The 9,405-nt window shown below is 35.4% G+C and overlaps 1 non-coding gene across 1 annotated transcript; it reads right to left on the bottom strand.

The window, feature by feature from the left end:
* Positions 1-8,505: 8,505 nt before the first annotated feature.
* LOC148915994 (small nucleolar RNA R71) lies at positions 8,506-8,612 on the bottom strand. The gene has a single exon (XR_016128367.1). It is a non-coding gene; the product is annotated as a small nucleolar RNA R71 (small nucleolar RNA).
* Positions 8,613-9,405: the final 793 nt, after the last annotated feature.

The raw sequence follows: 9,405 nt of genomic DNA, 5'->3' as shown, positions 1-9,405 counted from the left end.
GGTTGCCGCCATGGTTCACAAGTCGGCCGTCGCCGGAATGTGGACAAACATAGGCATTCTCGGGGTAAGAATCTTTTGGAAGATTATTTTATCCCAACTACTTTGTACTCTGATGTTGATTTTCGAAGGCGATTTAGAATGCAACCTCATTTGTTCAATAAAGTCACGCATGATATTTGCAATTATGATGCATACTTTGTTCAAAAGTGTGATGCTACTGGGGTTTTGGGCCTTCTTCCGGAGCAAAACTTACAGCTGTTATAATGAATGTTGGCGTATGGAGCATCTGATCGTGTGGATGAGGTTGCCGAATAAAGTCCACTACGCTGGAGGCTTTGGTAAGATTTTGTGATGCAGTTGAAAATCTGACACTAGGGACTACCGCGAGACCTACTCCTCGAGGACCTCCAACAGCTTCTACAAAAGCGAAGCTCGAGGATTTTCAGGAATGATTGGTAGCATCGACTGCATGCATTGGCAATGGAAGAATTGCCCAACTGCCTGGCAAGGTGATTACGGAAATAGAAAAGGCACAAAAGTATCATCCTGGAAGCCGTTGCTTCGACACATGGGTTTGCATGCTTTCTTGAGTTCGGAGCCCAAAATGACCTCAACGTCCTGGGTCAATCTCCGGTCTTCAACGATGTTTTGAGCGGCCAAGGCCCCAATATTACCTATCAAGTCAACAATACAGTCTACTAGACGGGGTATTATCTAGCTGACGGTATCTACCCAAGGTGGACCACATTTGTCAAATCCATTCCGAATCCTCGATCCCATAAGCAAAAATTATTTGCTACTTATCAAGAAGAATACAAGAAAGATGTCGAAAGGTGTTTTGGCATCCTTCAAGCTCGATGGTTGATTGTTCGAGGTGCGGCCCATATGTTTGATGAGGAGATCCTCCGAAGCATTATGATGACTTGCATCATCCTCCATAATATGATTGTGGAGGATGAGTACGATTATGATGCTGGAGAGGTCTATGAACCGGATCCAATAAATATGGCCTTGACCCGGATTTATGAAAGGCCCATGGGGCCAAATCGAGAACCGTTTGAGCCGGAACCGTTGGTGAGGGACGATCGTATGATGACCGGATGATAGATCGATATACAGAGATGCAATCTTCATATATTCATGAAAGCCGTCAACTTGACATGATAGAGCATATATGGGCGGTGAAAGGGAATGAAGATGAATGATGGAGCATAGATGCTTTGGTTATGTTTTATTTACTTATGTTTGGTTGTGTTGTTTACTATTGCTCATGGTTTGGTTGTGTTGTTTTTTTATTTATTATTGTGCCTTGTTTGTAGTTTTTGTTTTAATTTTAATTATGTTTTGTTTGATGTATGGAATATGTTGAATAAAATGGTCTTTTATTGAATGCTTTGTTTATTAAATAAAGAAATCCAATACAAGTCATTAAGAATTACTGCTACTGAAATAAAATACATGAAGTACACCAACTTTAATAGAAAACATGAAAAATAAAAATACATAAAAGGTATGCCAACTAATTTAATGGTTTTGATCATTTAACCAATCCGTGTTGCTAGGTCCATCATCCCTGGAAAAGTCTTCTTCTCATAACATCCCTTCGTTCTAGCTTCCAATATTGTTTTGTATCAGGGGACATATGGCTTGTATCCATCGCCATAGTTTCCCGATCCGTCTTCTCCATATCTTTTTGCGCAAATACTCCTTTCTCGTGCACACTGGCTTGAATTGCCACCTCCATCTCTTGGCGTTTCTGCTCCATTTCAATTCTTATGGCTTTTGCCTTGCAATTTCCTCCAAAAACTTGAATTATGATTGCTTGAATTACCCACTTTCTTTGCCTTCGCAGCCTTTCGCCAATGGGCCTCGGTTCCTTTGGATGGGTGAGTCTTCACTCATAGGGGAATCGAGAGGTGAATCCGATGTCGTTGCATCACAGAGAGGCATCTCGTTTAACACAACGTCGGGACCCGTGGGAATAATTTTGAAGCGTTTATAATATTTCACCACCTCCCAACATTCATGATGGGTGAAACTTTTGCCACCCCCGGTTGCACCGAACCACATCTGTGCTTGAATGAGCTATTTAACAAAAAATGGAAATGCAATAAATATTTAAAATATATTGGATATGCAAGTAACAAAATAAAAATAATGGAAATGCAATTAACCTTACAAATAAATTGGAAGTGCAAGAAATATGAAGAAACAATTGGAAATGCAATAAATATTAACAACATATTGAAAATGCAAGAAATATGAAGAAACAATTGGAAATGCAAGAAATATTAACAACATATTGAAAATGCAAGATATATTAACAAAATATTTGAAATGCAAGAAATATTAACAAAATATTGAAAATGCAATAAATATTAACAACATATATATATTAGGACATTAAACTTAATAAAACAAAAATTACAAAATACTTACCTCGTTAGTAAGGTTTTCTCCACTTCTATACAAGTTCATCGCTTTTGCCAAGGCATCTCTCCATTTTGCCATCTCTTTGTTGATAAGTTTCCACCTACTGACAAAGGCCATTTCCGTCGAGGCGAGTCCAGAATTTTTCAAAATTCGGCATGAATTTTTCCACATATGAAAAATTTCATCTCATTGCCTGTCACGGGACAATGACAAACTCGGAGCCAAGCCTCACACAAAGAAACATCTTCCATGGTGCTCTACTCCCCTCCGGTTTTAATAGAAGAAGCCATAAAAATAAGAAATAAAATTACAAGGTGAAAGAGATGAAAATGTTGAGTGAAAAGTGAAGAAAATGTTGAGTGAAGAGTGAAAAAAAGGTTGAGTAATTGTAGAAGTAGAATAAAATGTATAAGAATTGGTGTTGAAAGTGAATGGTATTTGTAGGTATTTATAGGAAAAAAATTCAGAATTTTTTAGTATTTTTTTTAAAAAAAATTCAATTTTTTTTCATAATTTTATTGCTGGAAAATCGCCACCGTTGGATGAAGGCTGTGGAATCAAATTGAGCCCTAAGGGCGTGCCACGTGTCTTCCAGTTGGGCTTGCGTCGTGCGTACACGACGCCAACGCGCTGGTTCAAATTTTTTATCGTTGGCGCGTGCATTGCACGCTCAACGTAAAAATTTGATTACCGCGATGTCGACGCCTGACCAGCGTTTTGGACCTCGGCGGAACTTGCCTTGGGCCACTGGGTTGGTGGGTCCCACCCCTCAGGCTGCCTCGCTAGAACGCAAATTTTTTTCCCTAGCGTCAGGCTGGGCTCATCGATGGAGGGCTCTGATAGCCTTTATCCAAATAAGTGAGGGGAGGTCTGTGATTTTCTTGTAAACTATCGAAATGTTTTGGGTGTACGATGTCTTGATATGCTATTAATATGGGTGGAGACACTTTAATTTGAACTCGAATTCGAACCTGCTCATCTGTACGTTGGAGATATTTAGAACATCGTTTTTGTCAAATATATATATATAGACAACCTAATTGATATTTCACGAGTCTAGAGTATAATATTAATAAATAACCATAAGTATAACACCGGGACCTCCATGCCAGTTGAAATGTTTGTCTTTTGCCCCTAAGAGTAACTCCACCCATTTGCCCTTAGAGCACTTCCAGATTGGATTCTTGCCACGGCAAGGGGGCTAAGTGACACTAGTCACGGAATAGTGTTTGCCCTTGCAAAAAGTAAATTGCACTTCCAGCAGTTGCCATGGCAAGGAGGGTACTATTCCATTTTTTTGTTTTTTCACAAATTTGTTTACCTAAACAATTAATTTGGACAATATTTTCGAATGAGATTTTTTGATAAAATATTCGGATAAGATTTTCAGATAAGATTTCCGATTTCAAATTTCAGATAAATTTTTTTTTTCAAATTTCATATAAATTTCATCTGAATTTCAAATTTCAGATAAATTTCATTTGAATTTCAACTTTTCATTTGAATTTCAATTTCAGATAAATTTCATCCGAGTTTCAAATTTCGGATAAGATTTTCTCCCTATAAAATTGCGCCATGTGTCATCTTCATATATTCATAAACGCCGTCAAGTTGACTTAATGGAGCATTTATGGGCGGTAAAAGGCAATGACAGTGAATGAAGTGAAGTGAAGAACATTTTTAAGATTTTAATGTTTATGTTTTATGTTTAGTTATGTTTGGTTTTTTTATGCTTCGGTTGTGGTTTATTTGTTTTTATATATTTAATGCTTTGGTTGTGGTTAGTTTTTTTTATGTATGTAATGTTTTGAATAAAAAGGACTTTTATTTAATAGTTTCTTTGATTGAGAAAAATTAAACTTGAAAGTGAAAAAAATTTAGAGTTAAAAGTGAAAAAATTATTGAGTAGAAAGTGAATAATTAAACTTGAAAGTGAAAAAAATTTAGAGTTGAAAGTGAAAAAAATTTAGAGTTGAAAGTGAAAAATTATTGAGTAGAAAGTGAATAATTAAACTTGAAACTGAAAAAATTTAGAGTTGAAAGTGAAAAAATTATTGAGTAGAAAGTGAATTTGTTGTTAAAAGTGAAGAGTATGGATTGGTATTTATAGAAAAAAATTTAGTATTTTTTGGGGTTCTTTTAAAAATTTTACGATTTTTTTTCATAATTTTTTGCCTTGAAAAATTCAGGTCGTTGGATTGGATGAAAATTCGAAAATCGAAGGACGGATCACGCCGCGTGGCGCAGAAAGAAAAAAATTACGCTGCGGCGTCACGCCGACGTCACCGCTGGTCTGCTTGGGCAACCCCGCCTCCGGGCAGCTCCAAGTGGACCCACATCGCCTTGCCAAGACTTGTTCTTTGGAATGGCGTTGGGCTCTCCCGGCCCGGCCCAATTGGGCTGTTGAAAGTGCTCTTAGCCATGGCAAAGGGGAGCTAGGGCAGCACTATTCACGTGAATGGTGGTTGCCCTTGCAAATAGTATTTTGCGTTTCCACCCATTGCCATAGCAAATGGCAATTACTATTCTTTTTTTTCACAAATTTTTTTACCTCAATAATTAATTTGGATAATATTTTCAGATAAGAATTCCGGGTTCCTACGTGTCAAGACTATTCATAATCGGATAAAATTTCCGAATAAGATTTTTGGGTTCAAATTTCGGATGAATTTCAAAATTCAAATTTAAGATAAATTTGGGTTCAAATTTCGGATGAATTTTAATATTTAAATTTCAGATAAGATTTTCATCCAATCAAATCAAGCCACGTGGCATCTCTATCTTTCCAAAATTTTCTATAAAACCAGAGGCTCAGCTCCACATATGAAAAAATTTCATCTCATTGCCTGACACAGGACAATGACAAACTTGGAGCCAAGCCTCAGACAAGGAAACATCTTCCATGGTGCTCCACGCCCCTCCGGTTTCGAAAGAAGAAGCCAAAAATATAAGAACTAAAAACACAAGGTGAAAGAGAGGAAAATGTTGAGTATAAAGAGTGAATAATAGTAGAAGTAGAAGAAAATGTATGAGGATTGGTGTTGACAGTGAAGGGTATTGATAGGTATTTATAGAAGAAAAAAAAATCAGTATTTTTTTAAAAAAATTTCGATTTTTTTTCATAATTTTATTGCCAAAAAAATGCCAGCCATTGGATTGGAGAAGGAGAAGTAGATCGGAGCGCTGGGGGCGTGACACATGTCTTCTACCCATTAGAGCTTGTGGTGACATCAGCGCGACGCGAGTTTAAATTTTTTTCTGATTAAAAAAATTCAACCCGTCAATGACGTCGCGCATGACGTTATCAACCCTCGAGCTCGAGCTCGGGCTAAGCTAGCTTGAGGGCCAGCCCGTCTTCGTGAGGTCCCACTCCCAACCCGGGCTTGGGCTCCTTGTCGAAGCGTCGTTCCCCCAAGCCTTGGGCTCACCTTCCACTGGAGTTGCTCTAACTTATGTGACTTGGTATTTGGTTTGTGTGACTTTATCCATTTATAAAGTGTAACATTTTTCATCCCTTTCATTTGTTCATTAAGCGACATGTATGTATCTGTATGCATATACCATAATTTCTCCCTAAATTTTTTGTCTAATATTCTGTTTACTCTCTTTTGTTTAATTTATCAATAAGAATGACATGTAGATGTGGGTTATGCAAGTGAGCCCGCCTCCTTGCATCTAAGTTCGAACCTCCCTTCCCGTAAATTTAATTAATTTTAAATAATTTTAAACTATCGCTTGTATGAAAAATTGAAATTTATTTACAAATTTAACTCTTTTGTAGATAATATGCATGAAATAATTACTTTTTTGGTCACCTCCACATGTGGTTCAAGGATATAAACTGTCTAATTTTCGATCTCCATTTAAGATAATCAACAAATTTGAAATTATTTGACTATTTGATTATCTCACGAATATTTCGTCGTTTTATTGAAAACATTATATTCGTTTTCTAGTGCTATGTTTTAAGAGACATAATGTATAATGTAAATGCCCTGATAATATTACAATAATACATGTTTATTTCCCTTAACATTTAATTTTAAAAGCAATTATAATGAGTAATTAAATAATCTTATGCATTTGTACTTTTACTTGGTTAAATTGGTTTAATGTTATTTTATTAACTTTAATCAATGATTTTCTATGTAGGCTTGTGTGTTGTGGAAACCAACTCAATTTGCATGCCAAGAAGTGTGCCACCCAAAGATAATATGCTAGTGGCCAATTAAAGAACTTCAACATATCCATGAAGCAATGATGATGAAGGAAAAAGTGCTATTAGCACAAGAAGAAAAGAATTGAAAAGAATGCATGAAATGCCACATCCCATGCTAAAAGAAGAAAGGAAAAGAAGTATGGGATGAAAGCAAACAAGAAGAAATTGAATTCACATGCTTGTAAGGTGTCATCCACTCCAAAGATGTTCAAATTCAATGCAAATTATCCAAAAAGATGATAAAAGCCACAAGGAAAGGAAGAAAAAGAGAAAACAATTCAACAATGGAATTGATTCCAACCACACTAACATAGGCAAGATGAAGTGGGAGTTAGGTATTGCATTAAAATAGGAATGGTGATTTTGGAATCCATCATGATGTTACTCCTTCTTAGCCCTATAAATAGAGAAGTCTACAAGCTTCAAAACACAAACCAAGCTCACAATCTTCTCTTGAGCTCTCTCTCCTTCCTCCAATTCTTCTAGTTTTAATTTCTTTAGTTTTATTTTATGCAGAACTAACTCCCTAGCTAAGGCTAGGGAGAAAGCTTTTAATATGAGTGTGTAATTTTATTAGTTTGATCCAAACTTAAGCTTTAATGTGAATTTGTAGTTTTTGTTCAAATGGAATTTTTAGTTTTCTTTTTAATTAATTGATGAATATTTGATAATCTATTTCATGGGTTCAATCATGTTTTTCCCATTGTGCAGTAAAAACTTTCATCCTTTTAAAAGACAAAAGAATTACTTAGATTAATAGAATTTTGACGAAGATTATTTTTTAATAGTTTGTTGCCAATGGTACAAGTTATGCTTAGAATACTTCTAAAGGAAATTAAAAAGAGCTTTAATTATTTTGAACAACTACAATGGAAAATATTTTGTGGATCAAATCAATAAAAGTTGCATGTTTATGTTAAAAGTGGAACCCCAATGCCGTAGTGTTATAATTAATTACATTTTCCTTAAATCAAATCCTGTTTAAATCTGCTTCTCAATCACAATTGTTCTTTTTCAATTCTATTATTTTCTTAACACTGCTCTTTATGGATACGACACTTGGACTTTTGAGCTACACTGCCATACGACATTTTCTCTCGGGTTTTGCAAAGTGGTACTAACAAATTGGCGTCGTTGCTAAGGAGTGGCTTGTCAAAGAGTACAAAGATCCCCTTGGTCAGAGGTTTGCTGGTTATGTGAAATTCTTCACATCCGGCACTCTTTCCAAACTCATCTCATTGTTAATATATATATTTTTTACTTTTTTGTTTATGTTTTTGTTTATTTATTTATGTTCGTTATGCGACCTAGAGATCATCTAGGAAGATTTGTCAAAAAGTCTGAAAATGTTAATTTAGAACATTATGCTTCAACTTCTTCAACTGAAACATCTAACAAATCTGAAAGTATGGTATGAACAAGAAATTATGAATAATGAAAGAGAGGTTAATGCTCGGATTGTGAATAATGAAATAGGAGAAGAAGCATTTGCCCCAAGAACTTTAGAGACATTATTGCATCATATTCGTGCACCAAATCCTTCTTGCATCATGTTTCCACCTAACATGCCAAATTATGATTTCAAACCTAGAATGATTCAACTGCTACCTATTTTTCATGGTATGGAAAATGAAAATCCTTACGTGCATGTTAGAGAATTTGAAGAAGCTATTGGTACTTTTTACAATGGTCAACTTGATAGGATTAATCTCATAAGGTTAAAAAAATTTCCATTTTCTTTAAAAGAAAAGATGAAAAGTTGGCTATATTCATTAAGGGTTGGGTCCATAAGTTCTTGGGCAGAAATGACTCAAGCATTTTTTAACAAATATTTTCCTAATCACAAAAGAATTGCTCTTAAAAAAAGAATCTCAAATTTCTCTCGGAAGGAAAATGAAACTTTATATCAAACCTGGGAAAAATTTAAAAAGCTTTTGAATTTGTGCCCACACCATGGCTTTGAAAACTGTCATCTTGCTAGTTATATCTATGAGGGACTTCTCCCTTGTGATTGCCAATTTGTTGAGTCTATTGTTATTGAACGCTTTATCACTACTCTTTCAACCCCACACTTCCGAGGCATGCCCTAACCATATGAGAATCTTGACCTCAGGTAAATCATGACATAATCACGCATTCATTATAGGATTCCTAGTTGGAGTTATTTTCACTCAAGTATTTTTATGTTAATCTTATTTCTAATAGGATTATATTTTATCTCTTGAGATTACTTTCCTAGTTGGACTCTATTTTGATTTAGATCAAAATATTATGTTTTCATTATCTTGGACTTGGAAAGGATGTTTTAATTAATATCCTATTTGGTTTCGTGTTTACATCTTGATATATATTGTTTAATTGGATAAACAATTGATTGTAGTGCAATGGAGAATATGACGAAATCATATAGGATTTTAAGACTATCAGATTGAATGCATGGCAAGATATTGTGTTGTGATTGTGGGCCTTCACGTGGATTGTGGAGAATAAGTTTTGTATAAATCTTTGTGTGCATCTCTTTAGTTTTGCAGAGTTTTCATATAGTTGGTTTGAGCATCTAAAATTCCAAGAAAGCTGTTGTGCATATATTTGAGATAAATCATCAAGTGTTCCATGTTTACTTGGGGATTTATCAAACACTTTAATCATTCATATTGCATTCATTTGCATTGATCGGTGACTCATACGGTTGAGGGCACTAAGACCGTGGTGGCGGTTTTCCTCCGGCGAGCTTGAAGCAATCGTGACCAGTA

The sequence above is a fragment of the Prunus mume genome, linkage group LG6 (genome assembly GCF_029339155.1).
Source record: "Prunus mume cultivar Tortuosa linkage group LG6, ASM2933915v1, whole genome shotgun sequence".
Lineage (NCBI taxonomy): Eukaryota > Viridiplantae > Streptophyta > Magnoliopsida > Rosales > Rosaceae > Prunus > Prunus mume.
Note: the sequence above shows the minus strand (reverse complement) of the source record. Positions and strands in the feature narration are given on the sequence as shown.